Genomic DNA, 17,125 nt, shown 5'->3' with positions numbered 1-17,125 from the left:
ATTAAAACCAGAGAGCCAGAACATTAAGCTTCAAAAAAAAACTTGTCAAATGCAACATTCAAGGGAAGAGTAATGGATTCAAGTATGCCTGCTTGATTTACTATTCAACTTGATTAAACCATTACAAAATCTAGGAGCATTCGGCTTTAACCAGAAAATCCTAAAATAACCCTAAATTGATAATACTTCAAACTTCAATAGACTTTTAAACTTGCAGCTCTAATGGCTGCATACAATGGTGCCTGGAGCAATCACTGCTTCAACAGGACAAAACAAAACAACAACCAACTCACAGAATGAACAAAGGAGTCACGTGCAACTGGAGACACTGAACATACTTCCTTCTGTCTCTGCAACAAATGGATCTGCTGATCACTTTCTTCTTCTTCCTTTTCTCTGCTCTGCTGAACTGAATCTCTGAATAATCTGACTGAATGAAATGAATGTAGAAACATTCCCTTTTGTCACATTCCATTTTTCCCTCTCATTTTTGATTTCAAAAATCTCACCCACTATATTTATGTTTCTATCTGTTCAGGAAGTCAGGGGGGTAGGTGAGCATTTAGCTCAAGGGACAAATGACCATTTCATTTAATATTCCAACATGATATAATTTTCTTCCTATGAAACAAAATAGTAACTATATTCCTTAAGAATGTTAAATGTTAAATTAGACTCGGGAAATTGGGATGTTACATCAAAAGACATGTGATTGTTGAAGTTGGGAAAACCTCATGGAATATAATTGTGATTGCAATCTGTTAAAGGTGAAGCACTTTGAGATTATAATTTCTGAAATAATATCACTTTCATTAAAGAATGAACCACTGTCAATAAAGAGCACAAATACAACAAAAAGACACCTCTCTTCAGGCAGGACATACTTGTGTCAAGAAACATGCCCCTTCGTCCCTTTTAAAGGACATATATCGAAAGTCATTTATGGCCAGAGGAGTATGGATAAGAGCATGTAAGAAAGGAAATACAATTAATACATTTTTATTACAGCACTTGACAAATTGCAGCAGCATCCAAAGCATGGAAGGCAATCATATTGCAAGGGTCAGAAAAGCTACAGTAGCATTGAAGACCGCCAAAGTAACTCTACATTCCTTACTATCCAACAATGAGTATTTAGCAAGGGAAGAATACCAAGAAAGAGAACCAGATAGAGGATCTCATACAAAGAAAGGGCAAAAATTTGGGCAATCCGAAAAAGGGGACATTATGGTTTTTTGTCAACTTTAGCACTCTAGTTATCATTTTGTGTATAGATTGTCTCCAGAACTTGATAATTAAGCAGGATGGGTAGGGTAAACACATCTTATTTATTTTAATTAAATTTTATTGCATCAAGGCTCCATTATCATTCTGGCAGAGTTATTCCATAACAATGTTAAAGAGATTTATGTTACAACTATCCATAATCAGTGATCTCAAAATTAACAAGAAAAAATTAATATTTCAAAACTCACGGCGTGCAGTTTTTGCTTACTCTCATTTGTTTAACCTCTATGCGATTAGGATGGCTTTAAAAGTTTAAAAAATTAGTTATTTCTCTTATGATAGAAGATGGGGGGTGGGCATGGAGAGGAGGTATTTTTCCACATTTTTGAGTTGCCATTATGTTGCTCACTTTTTCCCTACTAGTATCTTGAGAAATTAAAAAATATCTTTATCATTTTCTATACTGAGAAATTACAAAGAAAGACATTTTCTAATCTGGACCAAATTATTGTTTATTAGAGCTTTATATAACTCTTTAGCTAACCTCCACATCATGAATCAAACCACAAGGATCTAAAGAACTAGTAGAATTTATATGTTATATAATATATTCTTCTTCCTTCATAAGAATGGTTGCAAATACAGAATTTAAGAAATGATTTTCATTGATATGTGTGACATTTTAACTGATGATAAAAAACTCTATAAAATTACCTGGAGTAAAGGAACTTCCTCGATAGGAAGCTCTGCTCCAAGATCCCCTCGAGCTACCATAACCTAAAGAAGAGGAAGGAAGAGACAACTGTTAGAATCCTAAACAACATACAAATACCATCAAAAAATCAATACATGCATAACTTAAATGAGTGTGGCTGAAAATGAAGGTGGCTATGATCTTTCACATGCAAGAAGTGTGTAAATGCTTGTCATAAATAAAATAATGAAAGAAAACATTCAATAATGTCCAAGGGACCACCAACATATAAATATCAAAAAACCTCCAAAGAAGTACTTTCATAAAATTGTAAGCTTATACAGCTATTTAGATCAGCAATTTCTATCCATTTATGAACTTTTCAGTAAACTTGTGCAAAAAATGAGTCATGAGACTTGAGCTCTTTACTGCTTCTTTAGGACATAAATTTTATAAGCCTTCATTACCATCATAAAACCATCCCCTTGGACTAGCAATAACCTTATGTTTAAAGAAACTAAAAATTCAAGAAAAAAGATGAAAGGGTTCTCAAAGCAAGCAGCTTATGCTACTGAAAGAACAGAAATTAAGTCTTCTTAAGTAAACTCGTAGGAGTCATGAGACTTGTGCTTCTTTATTGCTTTTTAAGGATAGCGTTTTTAGAAGCTCTCATCACCATCATATCACCAACCCCTTTACCAAGCAATAACCTTACGGTTAGAAGAAACTAAGAATTTAGGAAAAAAAGCCAAAAGGGTTCTCAAAGCAAGCAACTTATGCTACTAAAAGAACAGAAATTAAGTCTTATGTCTTAAGAAGCTACAGATTCGAACTAGGCCTAAATTTAAACCTTCATTGTATTTGACTACATTTAATCATATCTGAAATAAATCATATTATACATGATAGCGTACTCTAAAACCATTTCAGATTTAATAAAGATTCTAATCAATACAAAGTTAGGAAATGTAAAATGTAAACAAGTAAATATGTGCATGGATGTATGCACACATGCACATGTGTATGTGTGTGTGTGGGTGTGCGTGTGAGTGTGCGTGTGCATGTGTGTGCATGCACACACATGTGTGTGAGAGAGAGAGAGAGAGTATGCATTCCTCTGTATATTGTAGGTTGTAGTAGACAGAAGAAAAGGGAATAGAAACACAGGAACAAGGATCCAAGAAATTTTTTGTTCTAGAGAATCAACTGGAGCACTAGCATTCAAGATGGATGCTTCTGCAAGACAGAGACTAGGACAAAGATACACAACTTATATTCACCACTACAGGTCACTTGCACAATACCTGGGTGCTCCAGCCCTATTCCAGGACAGTTCTACACTCTAACACTGGTGTTTGGACAAATAGTGGAGCCCTGAATACTAAGAGATGCATTATCATTCATAGTTTCTTTAGATTAACATATAAACTACTAAATGGGCTCTAAACATCTAGAAAACTAAATATTTATCTGAATAGGGACAAAAGACAAGGGTGTTGTTGTTTGGGAGACTATCTTGGTTAGTCCGCTAGGTGGTATCTTTCAACCTCAACTGAGCCAATTGAATATTTGGGTGTGTGAGATATCCTAGAGAGTAGCCAAATAGTGTTAAGTGGTGTTTACGTGAGACAAAACAAAAAATCTTGTAAACCAAGTTCAAAAGAAGGTAAAAAATTAAAATTAACAAAACAATAAGATCATTGTTTCTTAGCTGTTGAAATCTAACTTGTAAGACAATGTTTCTTAGCTTTTAAAACCTAGCTTGTATCCTATGTATTCAAAATCTGGCATCTCATACCCAAACAAAAGGTGACAAGATGGAATCAGAGCTAGAATGAACCTAAAGCTAACCCTAAATTCTTCTCAAGGCAACATTGACAAAAATTATGGCAAACAAAAGATCTTTTCCCATGCATGGTATGACAGCTGCACAAAAATACCCATAGCCCTTGCACGCCACAACATCTCTATTAGGAATTGGAAAAGCGCATTTCCTCTCACAAAAAAATGTTTTAATTTTATACCATAATCTGACACTGAGAGAGAATCCCAACTGCTTCCTCTTCTGCGAGATTGATAGTTCACAACTTCTAAGCTCTTTATTGTGAAGCTAAAAGATGGAAAGGACAAAGATAACAAAGGCATAATTATGAGATTGAACTAATGTCAAATTTATGAATTATGACAGTAGAATCTGAAGAGAATGCCATGTTTAAATACATACATTAAAATTTCCTAAGCAGAAGATACCAACAAGTCTTGCATGGGAATGTACCTAGTAAAATCAATTATGAGAAGTTGTGATGACATAAAAATGCCCATCGGAAGCAAACAGTCTCAGAATGAGGAAGATGTCAAGATTTTCATAGTTGAGAGTTATGCCATTTTAGCCAACTTATGTCACATTTAGAAAAATCTCCAAAGGCTATATGGCCTCACAGATTTTACTCACACAGGAAAAAAAAATCACATTAATTGATTTAATGTGAAAATTATAGCATAAAAAATATATCTATCCCTCCTTTCAAAGTGTCGATTTAGATATTAGTGTCCACGTTTAAGTTTTTCTCTCTTGTTTCTTGATAGAACCATCCTGAGCTCTATGAGGAAACTAAAATTTGAAAACTCAATAGCTAGGAATCAGTCAGGCAGCTAAATGATGGTCTCATTCCAGTTAACTTCACTGAATGATAGACAATAAAAAAAATTGATTTAAAAACATCTTTACTGAAGCTCATTGTCCTTGCCAACAATTTAAAGAAGATTATAACATATTCACAAGTAAAGCTTTTATATTTTGTATTTTACATCAAAGCCATACAAAAACCATCAAAAACCAACAATGGCGAAGCACCAACATCCAAACAAATACATGCCTGACTAAATAGTAAACAAAGTAGCATGTGCATTTAACTTTCTATATAATGCTTGACAAGCATGACTTCACATAATTTATTAACCCCATTCAAAGCAATATCACCAATCATAAAGTAACAACTTATCCAACTAAAACCTCTGATCTAGGGAGACTATACTTACCCCATCTGATGTAGAAACAATTGAATAAAGATTTGGTATTGAATTAGCACTTTCAATCTTCACAGTCACATGGATATCTGCACCACAACCTTCACATAATTACAAATACAAATGCATTGATATTTTATCACTTTTTAAATTTTGATTTAAAATATAAGTTAAGGGAACATGCTATATCAAGCTCAAAACTATTTGCAAAGGATTATATTACACTGGAAAGTTAAAAGTTTGCTTCAAAGGTTTACTTTTAAACTAATCTTTCAGGTCATGCACCTCCTTAGCATATTTAACAAAGGAAACAACATAATAGTCTATGCCATTCTCAACTCCATATTTTATATCATCCCAATCTTTATCTGCAAAAAAAAAAGACAAGAAATAGATTTTATCAAATACCAAATTAAGCTATCTCAGATACTTGTGTTGGTCAAAACAACTCGTCACATATACAATCAATAAAAAAATACAAATATTACACATATTTCAAGATTGATAAACATATCATTCAATTATGTTCTAGGTAACTTCAATCAATCAATATTAGGTTAAAAAAAAGGGAAATCACAATGAAATCAAAGTCCTTGAGAAAGAAGCAGATTGAGATGTACATGTCAATAAGCAACAAAAATCTGATTTGCTATGCATGCCTAAGAATTGATAAAATGGTCTTAACCTGTAATGGAAGGTAGGGTAGCACTTTTTCCACGCACATTTAAGTGTCATCATGATTTAAACTCTCCTCAATCGATTACTTCACAAATTACTGAATCTGATGTTTTTGACTTCACTTGTAGTGACATCATCCCCCTAGAGAAATTTAAATAACAATAAGAAATAGAAAGCTATGAAAATGCTGTGAATAGCATTAGTAACTCTGTTCTTTTCAGCTAATTAATTAATTTTCAAGCCAGCACAAGAGAACGTACCATCAACAAGTAGTGTGTCTTCTTTCTCAACATCATTCACAAAATCATCATAATTCACGCTTCCACAGTCTTCAGAGCCCACTCCTCTTTTCATTGTGAAAGTAAACTCTTGGTCCTTTGTGAGCATGATAGGCTACGGTAGATCTCCACTTCTGACTTCAGGGCCCTGCAATAAAATGATATTTTAATTTATTTTTTGAGCAAAGGAATAGCTCAAAAGACATATTGAAAAGGGGGTTATTTGATAAATTGCACCTGAAATGCAAAACATGACTATTAATAATGTATATGTATTTTAATTTAGGATGAAAAAAAGAGTGAAACAAATTTCAAATCTACATCTTTTCTGATTGGCTAATAGTGTTGGAATATGAAAATAACCCACATTGTGATGTTTTCAAATAGTTAGTTCCATCAACAACCTATATATAATAAAGGATTTTCAACACCTATGCAGCTCTAGATGAAAGCAAATCTTGTATGATCCTTTTCATGCATATTGATAATATTGTCCTATTGAGTTTCAAATTGTAGTTTCCTATTCAATGATTCCAACATCAAGTTTCCATACGTTGAGTTGAAAAGAACTCATGTCAATAAAGAAATACTATCATGGTTCATAATACTTATACATGAATTTGATAATCTTAGAGTTTCTGTAATGGTAACACATCAATTACAAACTAATAGTCTAATTCTTGCTTTTTTTTTTGAAATATTCTATCATGCACTATAAACATGATTTACAACTGTAGATAATATAGGCATTATATCTATTTCCACATCAAATTTAACTACTAATACTTATCAAATTCAATACCAACAATCCATTTTTTTACTTAGTTAACCATGCCAACTCCACAGCAAACATTACCTTTCTATCCAACATTATGGCAATAACATTGTCTACATTTTGTGCATTGTATTCTTTAACAAGATCAATAAATCTCTTGTGAGATGCATTGTATCCATGAGACATATTCATACGAGCAACATTCATCCCTACTTCAGCTAATTTATGTATCATTTTAGGTGTGCTTGTAGAGGGACCAATCATGCATACAATTTTAGTCTTCCACTATTGAATTGGTTTTACCCATATGCCAGCTGACTTGTCTTCTACATCTACACTTTCCCTAATTGGAATTTCTTCTTTCCCCTTGAATAATGTAAATCCATCAAAAATCTAATTCTTGCATTTGGATTAATGTCAATCCCAATGAAACTAGTGCTTGATATTGATTGTTACATATTGTGCCCTCGCCAAATATTTGAATTTTAATTACTTTCCCGCCCAATGGTCACTTCCTAGTTTAATGTTATTTTAAACATCCCAAGAATATCAAAAAAATTAAATGATTGAACCTTATGATATTCTTGATCTCTTAGGTTTATTTTTGCGAGCTCACAGCTTCCCCATTGTCGGATCAAGATAGATCAATGGTTGGTGCTATCTTGCTATGGGAAATTGCTCGGAGGATATCCATAGAGACATAGCACCATTGTGCCATGTGGATCAGTGGGCTAGGTCTCACCAAGATGAAGATTCCAGGTTGTGCCAGGTGGTTTCCAAGTGGTTCGTGGGCCCAAAATTTTTAAGGAGATAGCATAGTAATACGATGAGTCTTCATGATCGTCAGATCAATCTAGATCCACTGTGGGTGCTATCTCGCTATGGGAAATTGCTTAGAGGATACACATAGTGACATAGCACCTCAATGACACATGGCAAGGTGGGGCCAAGTATTATGAGATTTCCATTTGGATGCCAGATGTGTACCAAGTGTTATGGGCCTGAGGCAAGAACAAAGCACATTACACGAATGATTGCTTGATTGATGATCTGGTGGAGATCAATGATTAGTGCTTTCTCGCAAGATAAAGTCAAGGAGGAGTTAAGTAATGCAAGAAGGCAGGTGGAGGACACGTGTCTCGGTGGCCAAAGTAACATTGATAGTTAACAATAGCGGTTAAAAAAATTACTACGGTTAAGATTAAGGTGGCACAGTTAGTCCATAAGGCGTGGTCAAATTCAAGAGGACCTACGAGGTGGCAAAATGAAATGAGCTCGTTGGTCCACACGGCTCATCCTGCTTACGATTTCAGTTTGACTCAATTGACTTGCTGATTCACGAGCTAAAAAGTGATGGAAAACCAAGGTTATCTCGTGAATCTGATCTTCATGATCAATTCCAACCACCAGAAGTGAATGTGAAGCATGTAGAGACACTCTACCACCCCGATCTAATCTATCTACTTGGTCAAAGCACAGTTATGGCGTCGCTTCTATCTTCTCAAGGACCTGTTTTAGTTAACATTCAAATTTTGTGGTACCTAAAGCTATACTTAAATCATATTTCTTCAGATCCCCATGACTGTTCTTGGTAGAACCTTGATGGCGGTGGTTGCAGGATAGTTTTGGAGGGAAAATCTCAGTTATGCCTGAACTATAAAGGCAATTTTTGTGAATTTTGAAAAGGTGGACCTTTCTCTATTTTCTTTGTTACTGCTCTGTAGATTCTCAGTGTAAATTCTCTTGTGCCTCTGAACTACATGATTTTCTTCCTTATCTCTTTTAGCCATTGGTATGAAAGTGTAAGAACTCTTTGCCTCTTACTGGTGTTTTGTAGAGATCTATGATTTGCATGACTGTATCTCCTTGGCCTATGAATGATAATATAAGTGAATCTCTCTTTCCTTGTGTCATTCATCTTGGTCTTCTGATCTGCATATGATTATTAGATTAAAGAAAGTTTGAATGTGTATATACTTAGTTTCATTCTAGTTCAATAGTGCTTATATGGGCAGAGATTGGTCTGAACACTCTATTTTGGTGCATCACCTCTTTAGATTAGATTAGGTAGATTTTCTTTCATGCTCTCCTTCTCCCTTTTCCTCTCCAAGAGTAGTTAGGTGCATCCTGATAGTAAGAGGAAGTCGGCCTTCTCTGGAGACTCAACCTCATAGTTCAAGTCCCACAGCTTGGAGTTTTTTTCCATGTTTCACGAAGTCATGCTTAGGTAGCAACTTTGGACAAGGGTGCAGACTTCAATGAAAACATTGATTAATGTCTTCATTAGGCTCTATTAGTGGTTTCAAAACACAACTGAGTGTCCTTAAATCCATCTTCATGCTCTTATCCAGTTTGGATGGAAATCCAAATCTTGGTCAAGGACAAAAATCCTTGGTATTGTCACTGTTGATTTAGGGGCAAAACCCCCTAATTAAGCAGATTTACAAGTATTTCCACAGAATTTACAATATGATTTACTTTGGGTATTATATTATGATTTATTGGTTTGACTATATTCATAAATTCTTAAATCTTTGATAAATCTATTATTGATAAGTAGGAGATAATTTCCACAATAAGTCAAATTGGGATATTGCTATCAAAATTTAACTACGTGATTTTAACTCAAACTCATTGATCCATGCTTCATGAGTAGTGATTCAACGTGAATCCATTTCTCTTGAGAATAAATGGAACACTTACCACCCATTAGAAAATATCCTAAAGAAGAAAACACATTTGCTAAATCGCATTCATATTGAAGCACATTATTCCTTAAGCATCTTAGAAATAGCCTATAGCACATTAATACTAAAAGTAATCTCACTAAAATTCTTTCAGATGTTCTATTGCTTCACTTTTTATAAAAAACTAAAAGTTATCTGCATTTATAAAAAACTCACACTTATGTTAAACAAAAGCTCTCACCTATGTTAAATAATAATGTTAGGTATAATACAAATGGACATGTTGAAGCATATCCTCACTGTTTTAAGCCAAAATTCTTTTCCATTAAGAAAGAAATATAATATAAGTCAATTCTTCACTCTAGAATCAATTCAAAACTAAGGAAACAACTACAAAATAAACTTCAATATTATATGTACAATAACTCATAACAGCTTACTTTCAAATAACATAAGCTTGCCAAGTACTATAAGAACTTAGAAGTCAAAAGTGGACCAATATTCGGGAAGAAGGTTTCAAGCCAATGCAACTTTTCATGCTTATGAAGGTCCTCTTTTGCAGTCCATAAAATGGGTTTTTTTGTTAGAGAAATTTGAGTATTATCTAATTACATCATTACCCATTTTGTTGGTTCATTTCCCTCCAAAAGGGGCCCCAATTACTAGATTTGTGAGTTTCAAACTCTACCATTCATGATCTTGTCTTGATCTTTGCATTAGATTGTTGGTTGTCAACCTACATTTGAAAATACCTTGTCATCCCTATATAAAAGCACAACTTCTATTATTCATGATGTCTAAGAAACTCTAAGGAGTTTGTTAATCTAATAAAACATTCTAATTCTGAGTTATTAGCATATTGAGCAGCAAGCTACAAGCATTCTCCATTTTAAGTATGGACTCATGTTTGACATACTATTGCATTAACACTTGCAGGACTTCCATAAAGAGCATTACATCCACAACTTTAGGCGAAACTTTATGGGAGGGTCATATCTATGGTATAATCATTTCATTTCAATGTTTCATTATTGCTTTATTGCCATCCTCCCTAGGACACACATTTTCATTATAATGGTTGTTGTGGAGGTGGGAACACCAACATTGGATTTGAGTTAGGCAAGCCCCCATACAACACAACTATTTTTCCCCATTTTTGTGAGCGTAGGTTCAGATCCGACAACAAAAATGGTACAACAACACAAAGAAGATTGTTGAAATTTGCAACAAACTTTGAACAAGCCAAAAAGCTTAAACTAATTTACTCAAAATCCCCATCTTGGTATTCTGGGTTGAAATTCTGAGAGACATCATTAGAAGCCTCTTATAGTAGTACAACTCATCTATATTTTACACTGAGGCATCTAGAATTTGTAATTTTTCTATTTTTGAATCACTTCACTCTTTAGATGGATCCTTCATCTTTTGTTGGTAACTATGTCAATAGCTAACATGACTTAGCAACATATTGTTTTTAAAAATGGAGATGTACAGACTATTTGATGAGAAGGTGGATTGAGGGTGGATGTAGAAAATCTCCACCAATGCATGTTGTGGGAATAGAAAAGGGTGTTTCCTAGTGGAAGAATTATGTTCCTTGGCATGAGGAGATGCCTAAAAATATGGGATGCCTATTACAACAGTCACATACACTTGCACTGACATAAACTATCTTTAGAAAAAAAAAAAGTAGACAACTATGCATCAATATGGATTTCTCAAAAGTATAATTATTGATTGATATTAGAGAAGGTGTTATCCTACATTCTATTTTTCTGCCATACGATTCTGATGTCTTCTCAACTTGGGTTTTGGCGAAAGCTTGAGGTTTTTGTAGTGCTGTGATTTTGTTTTTGCTCATTTTTGTCATACAAACTATAGCCTAACAATCATTCAGATCTATTTTCTTCTATGTTAGTTGGCTAGATACTAGAGAAGGCTACCAGAAATAGAGAAAAAATTATAGGTTGTTGATTCTTCAAGAGCATGCTCAATTATATCAATATGCCAATTTTTTTTCCATCCAATTAGATAAAACTTGACTTGCCTTGGATTTTTCAGTAAACCTCTTACCAAGCACATTCTGAGTACGAGTAGCTCAAATGATGATCTTTGTACGCATAGGAGTCACGTGGACATCCACACCTGAATATCCATCCTTTACAAGCTCATGCATGAGAACCTCATTCAGCTTAGAAAAAAACACTCCGTCGGCAAAAAACTGCAAGCAAAATGTGAAAACATAATTCAGTGCCACAAACAAGAATTTTCTTAAAACCCAAATCCATTTTGTCCCATTTCCCATCAATTTTCTGTTAGATTATGGTGATTGATCAGGAAAGTATTGTACATACTTCATAAATAGTGGGGTTCAGGGCATCACCCCAAAATTTTTTTTTGGGCCGTGGCTGACATGGTAGCCGACATATGGCCGACATGTTATAACCCTAAAGTGGTTTAATACTTGTATAAAAGGGTTTAGGGTTGGGTATTTTTCATTATGTTGTGATGCAAAATTAGTTCTTGTGGCAGTATTGAGCTATAAGGGATTACGGATTGTAATCAGGTTGTAATCAATGGATTGTAATAAGATCAAACTTGTTGTTTTGGTGGACATAGCCTAGGGATTGGGTGAACCACATTAAATCTTGGTGCCTTGTGTTCATTTTTGTGTGATCTATTAATTTTCTATTATTGGTTATATTTGCATGTAGTTTTTATTTCTGTCCGTGGTATATCCTAACAAGTGGTATCAGAGTGAGGTTGTCTTTCAGTTATCCTCTATAGGAAAGTCTCACGGTTGAGTGGGAGCGATGGCAGATGAGGGTAAGCTGAGGGTTGATAGGTTTAATGGGCAAAACTTCTAGTTATGGAAGATGCAAATGGAAGACTATCTATATTAGAAGGATTTATGGAAGCTGTTGGAAGACAAAGCCAAGAATCAGGGAACTATGTCAGAGGTTGAATGGGATATTTTAGACAGAAAGGCACTCGAAAGCATTCGATTATGCTTGGCACCATCGGTGGCATTTAATATTACAAAAGAAAAGACGATAGAAAATTTGATCAAAACCCTAGCGACATTGTATGAAAAGCCCTCCGCTTCAAACAAGGTATATCTCATGAAGCATTTATTTTATATGAAAATGGCAGAAGGTGGATCTATTGCAGATCATTTAAATGAGTTTAATACTATTACTAGTCAGTTATCTTCTGTGGGTATCAATTTTGATGAAGAAATTAGGGCTCTCTTGATTTTGTGTTCTTTGCCTAAAATTTGGAATAGCTTGGTAATGGCTGTGAGTAATTCTATTCCTGGATCTAGTACCCTAAAATATGATGATGTGATTAGTGTTTTTTTGAGTGAGGAAACTCGTAGGAAATCCTCAGGTGGATCTACATCAGGAAGTGCTTTGAATGCACAAAGCAGGGGCAGAACAACTGAGAGAGGAAATAACTTTGGAAATCATGGGAAATCAAGGGGAAAGTCAAAGGGGAGGAGGTCTCAATCACGAGGACCAAATGATTGCTGGTACTGTGGGAAACCAGGGCACAAAAAGAAAGATTATTGGAATCGAAAGAAAAATGAAGGAGATAAATCAGATGAAGACAAGGAGGAAAATGTGGTAAGTAACAAATCCGAAGAGGATGCTTTGCTTCTGTCTTTAGAGAGTGTTGATGATTCATGGGTTTTAGATTCTGGTGCTTCATTTCATGCTACACCTCATAGAGGTTATTTCATTGATTATGTCCAAGGGGATTTTGGGCTTGTTTATTTGGGGGATAATGAACCCTGTCAGATTGTTGGAAAGGGAAAAATTAAGATTAAGTTGCAGAATGGGAATCATTGGCTACTACATGAGGTAAGACATGTTCCAAGGCTGAGAAGAAATTTAATTTCAGCCGGGCAACTTGGTGATGAGGGTTGTGTAGTTACTTTTAATGATAAAAATCAGAAGGTTTCAAAAGGTTCCCTTGTAGTAGAAAAAGGTGTGAAAGTAGGCACCTTATATCTTTGTATAGGTCATATTGTTCCTACTACTTTGATTGTTTCAGAGAAAAATGAATGTTCAGGAACAATTGCTGAAGTTGAGTAGGGAGAACAAATAGCTATTGTAGATTCTGATACAACACTGTGGCACAACAGACTTGGGCACATGAGTGAGAAAGGTATGAAAGTACTTCATTCAAAGAAAGTTTTACCAGGTCTAAAATGTGTTAATATGGATTTTTGTGAAAGTTGTGTGTATGGAAAACAAAAGAGAGTGAGTTTTGTAAAGACTAGGAAGGAAAACAAAAAGGAAAAATTAGAGCTTGTGCATATAGATGTATGGGGACCAGCTCAGGTATCTTCCCTTGGTGGCTCTCATTATTATGTTACATTTATTGATGATGCAACTAGAAAAGTATGGGTTGATTTCCTTAGACAAAAATCTGATGTATTTCAAACTTTTAAGAAATGGAAATGCTTGGTTGAAAATGAGACTGGCAAGAAATTAAAATGTCTCAGATCTGATAATGGTGGTGAGTATTGTAGTCATGAATTTGAAGATTATTGCTCCACTAATGGTATTCGTAGACAAAATGTTTTTCCAAGGACTCCACAGGAAAATGGAGTGGCTGAACACATGAACAAGACTATAATGGAGCATGCAAGGAGCATGAGATTGCATACTGGGTTGCCCTTACACATGTGGGCAGAGGCTATCAATACTGTAGTATATTTGATTAATAGAGGTCCCTCTACTCCTTTGGGCTATAGTATTCCAGAGGAAGAATGGACTGGTAAGAAGGTGAGTTATTCTTTTCTCAAGACCTTCGATTGTGAAGCTTTTGCTCATATAGACTCTGAAAATAGAACCAAGCTAGAAGCTAAATCAAAGAAATGTGTCCTTGTTGGATATGTCATTAATGAATTTGGTTATAGGTTTTGGGATTTTGAAAATCTTAAAATTGTTAGAAGCCGGTATGTCATATTCAATGAGAAAGTGTTGTACAAAGATCTGTTGCAGCAACATGAGAGGAAAGAAGATGATTATGTAGTGCTAGATGATACTCCAAAAGCTGATGTTCCAGCCATTCCTCATGATGTGCAACAACTGCAACAACAAATACCACACACACCAATGAATGTTAGATAGTCAACAAGGCAAATTAGACCTCCACAAAGATTTTCTCCCTCTTTGTATTCTATTTTACTTACTGATGCTGGTGAACTTGAAAGTTATGATGAAGCTATGCAGGTGCATACTAAGATTCAGTGGGAGTCTACAATGAAAGATGAAATGGACTCTTTGCTACAGAATAAGATATGGGATCTATGTAAGTTGCCTGCAAGTAAAAAGGCTTTACAGAATAAGTGGGTTTACAGGTTGAAAGAAGAGGAAGGAGGTAAGAAAAGATTTAAGGCTAGGTTAGTTGTAAAAGGATTTGCACAGAAAAAGAGAATTGATTTTGATGAGATATTTTCTCCTGTTTTTAAAATGACTTCCATCCATACTGTTTTAAGTCTTGTGGCTACTAAAGATTTGCATTTAGAGCAGCTGGATGTTAAAACAACCTTTCTTCATGGTGATTTGGATGAAGAAATATATATGGACCAGCCACGGGGATTTGTGGTCAAAGGTAAGGAGAACTTAGTGTGCAAATTGAAGAAAAGTTTATATGGCTTGAAGCAAGCACCTCGACAATGGTATCTAAAATTTGATAGGTTTATGCATGAGCATGGCTATAATAGGTGTCATTCAGATTATTGTGTTTATTTTAAGCGGGTGGATGATGATAGCTACATTATTTTATGTTTATATGTTGATGATATGCTTGTAGTTGGGTCTAACATGGATCATATTAAGGGGCTAAAATGCCAGTTAGCACATGCATTTGCTATGAAGGATTTGGGGGCAGCAAAACAAATCCTTGGTATGAAGATTTGTAGAGATAGGGAGAATAGAACATTGACACTATCTCAAGCTGGTTATGTTGAGAAGGTGTTGCAACGTTTCTCTATGGAGAATGCTAAAGCTGTTAGCACACCTTTACCTGGTCATTTGAAATTGACTAAGGAGATGTGTCCCAAGACACAAGAAGAGGAGGATAAGATGTACAAGGTACCCTATGCTTCAGCTGTAGGAAGCTTGATGTATGCTATGGCATGCACTGGGCCAGATATTGCACATGCAATGGGAGTCATTAGTAGGTATATGAGTCATCCGGGATTTGAGCATTGGAATGCTGTCAAGTGGATTCTCAGATATTTAAGAGGAACATCCAATAAATGTTTACACTTTGGGGGCTCTACTACTGATTTATAGGGCTATGTTGACTCAGATTTGGCTGGGGATATTGATACCAGGTGGAGTACTACAGGTTATGTCTTTACTGTTGGTGGGGCAGCTATGAGCTGGGTTTCTAGATTACAAAAGATTAATACTCTATCCACTACAAAGGCAGAGTATGTTGCTACTATAGAGGTAGCCAAGGAGATGATATGGCTTCAGTTCTTCTTGCAATAATTGGGACATCCTCAGAAGGATAATTATTTGTTCACTGATAGTTAAAGTGCCATTCATCTTGCAAAGAATTCAGCTCTGCATTCTAAGACCAAACACATACAATCGTGGTACCATTTCATTTGATCAGTTTTGGAGGATGGACAATTAAAGCTAGAGAAGATACATACCAATGAAAATCCAGTAGATATGTTGACAAAGGTTGTAACCCAAGAGAAGCTGAACTCCTCTTCAGCTTCGGTTGGTCTTTTAGACTAAACATGAATAAAAGAATAATAGAGTCCAGGGTGGTTTGATCCAGTGGGAGCCTCATGTGGTAGTGGTATTAGTACAGGATCAGTCTCCAAGTGGGAGATTGTTGTTTAGTGTGGAGCCTGATCAGTCCCCAAGTGGGAGATTGTTAGATTATGATGACATATTATGGCTAACATATGGCTGACATGTTATAACCCTAAAGAGGTTTAATACTTGTATAAAAGGGTTTAGGGTTGGGTATTTTTCATTATGTTGTGATGCGAAATTGGTTCTTGTGGCGATATTGAGCTGTAAGGGATTACAGATTGTAATCAGGTTGTAATCACTGGATTGTAATAAGATCATACTTTCTATTTTGGTGGATGTAGCCCAGGGATTGGGTGAACCACATTAAATCTTGGTGTCTTGTGTTCATTTCTGTGTGATCTATTAATTTTCTATTATTGGTTATATTTGCATGTAGTTTTTATTTCTGTCCGTGGTTTATCCTAACATTTTCTTATGGAAACCGAGCATAGCTAATTGATTAGAGTAGATCAAGCACTTAAAATTTGACCTTTCTCATATTTTATCGAAGCAATATTAACAAATTTTCTTAACAAAATAGAGAAGATTTGTTTAGAGATTGTGATGAATACAAATAAACTTATATACCATTATAAAACAAACTCTCAAACATTAGCAATAGAAAATGCTTCCTATTTAAATTACCTAGCAACAAAATAATCATCTCACATTGCAGATTAAAGCCCAGAAATAGTTATAGCAAATGCATAGAAACATATATGAGCCTAGATTCATTAAAACTCATTAGAAATGATGACTGATCAAGAACCCTAAAATTTCCACGATGATATCACAATCCCTGATAAAAACTTGATAGTGTAATTTATGATTTGAGGTCCAAATAGGATTTAACGTCTGGGTAGATGATATATATGCAACCATAGTGAATCAATACAAATGATGAGCATCATTATTATGGAAAAGAAGCC

At 35.0% G+C, this 17,125-nt stretch overlaps 1 pseudogene; it reads right to left on the bottom strand.

Annotated features, from left to right (window-relative positions):
* The window catches only part of LOC149571960 (plastidial pyruvate kinase 2-like), a 56,009-nt pseudogene that overhangs the window by 10,282 nt on the left and 28,602 nt on the right, over nt 1-17,125 (bottom strand).

Source organism: Cupressus sempervirens, chromosome 2 (genome assembly GCF_028749045.1).
Source record: "Cupressus sempervirens isolate cs-2001-9-10 chromosome 2, ASM2874904v1, whole genome shotgun sequence".
NCBI classification, from domain to species: Eukaryota; Viridiplantae; Streptophyta; class Pinopsida; order Cupressales; family Cupressaceae; genus Cupressus; species Cupressus sempervirens.
This window is presented reverse-complemented; position numbering and strand designations above follow the sequence as displayed.